This window comes from Danio aesculapii, chromosome 2 (genome assembly GCF_903798145.1).
Source record: "Danio aesculapii chromosome 2, fDanAes4.1, whole genome shotgun sequence".
Lineage (NCBI taxonomy): Eukaryota > Metazoa > Chordata > Actinopteri > Cypriniformes > Danionidae > Danio > Danio aesculapii.
In genome coordinates, this window is record NC_079436.1 from 1,467,931 (window position 1) to 1,468,473 (window position 543).

The following is a 543-nucleotide window of genomic DNA, read 5'->3' on the forward strand; positions in this document are numbered from 1 at the left end:
GAGCTGCGAAATCAGAATCAACCAACGCGCACGGAACACAGGGGGGAGCCTCGAGTCCACCAAACCACACTCAAAACAACAAATCAACAAGACCTGCTGGTAGCAAAACGTTTGATTACATATTTCAACTCTGTTATTAATCATTACTCAGTGTGAACGGTGCAGTCCAGATTAATGTAAATTATAAGAGCTACATATCCATAGCACACCATTTTTTCTTAAAAATGGTTTGCTCCTGAGGGTCACAGAAGGGGGAATTCCAAACAGCAGCGTTTGAGTACGTGCGCGTTTCCGTTGCACGTTAAAAACATGCAATGCGCAAAACGCCGTCGTGTGGAGCGCAAATATGTTTTATTTATATTTGCTATATTCATATGCGCAAAATCGAAGCAAAATTGGGAGTTAGCAAAACGCCATTTTCCTTTTCGCCTGTACTAGGATTTAATGTAAATGCGACCACAATATATTATGAATAGCGAAATGAAAATCACGGCTTTACAAAATGATCCGTTTTAAATTGCGGCTGCAGCATCATAAATGATT